Source organism: Gavialis gangeticus, unplaced genomic scaffold (genome assembly GCF_001723915.1).
Source record: "Gavialis gangeticus isolate Ggan-Ray unplaced genomic scaffold, GavGan_comp1, whole genome shotgun sequence".
In the NCBI taxonomy this organism is placed as follows: Eukaryota; Metazoa; Chordata; order Crocodylia; family Gavialidae; genus Gavialis; species Gavialis gangeticus.
The window spans coordinates 170,265,067-170,265,581 of NW_017728992.1; the positions used below are offsets into that span (position 1 = coordinate 170,265,067).

Genomic DNA, 515 nt, shown 5'->3' on the forward strand with positions numbered 1-515 from the left:
CTGAGCTCGTCAAAGTCAGCTTTCCTGAAGTCAAGGACTTCCGTGTTGCTGACTGACTTCCCAGCCTTACGGCGGATGATGACGGTGATCAGCTCGTGGTCGCTGTTACCCAGCTTCCCATCTATCACTAGGCCACCAATTAGGTCATTCCCAGTAGCCAGTACTAGGTCGAGCAGCGCTTTACCTCTTGTTGGCCCATAGACTTCTTGAGTCAGGTAGAGGTCATCCACGCATGAGAGGAAGCTTTGTGACTGCTTGGATTTTGCTGAGTGATCCTCCCACAAGTTGTCTGGGTAATTGAAGTCACCCATGACAACCATGGTCCTGGAGCATGCAGCCTCAGCCAGTTCCTGGGCAAACTCCTGGTCAAGCTCAGGACTTTGGGTGGGAGGTCTGTAGTAGACTCTCACTGTTGTGTCCCCTGTGCCGTGTTTCCCACAGATTTTAACCCAGAGGGTCTCCAGTCATCCACCCTGGTCGCCAATATCAGCTTGCAGGGACATGTAGCTTTCCTT

General features: G+C 52.4%; 1 protein-coding gene across 1 annotated transcript in view; it reads left to right on the forward strand.

The window, feature by feature from the left end:
• EMC2 (ER membrane protein complex subunit 2) overlaps window positions 1-515 on the forward strand; it is an 86,773-nt gene that overhangs the window by 77,228 nt on the left and 9,030 nt on the right. The window lies entirely within an intron of this gene.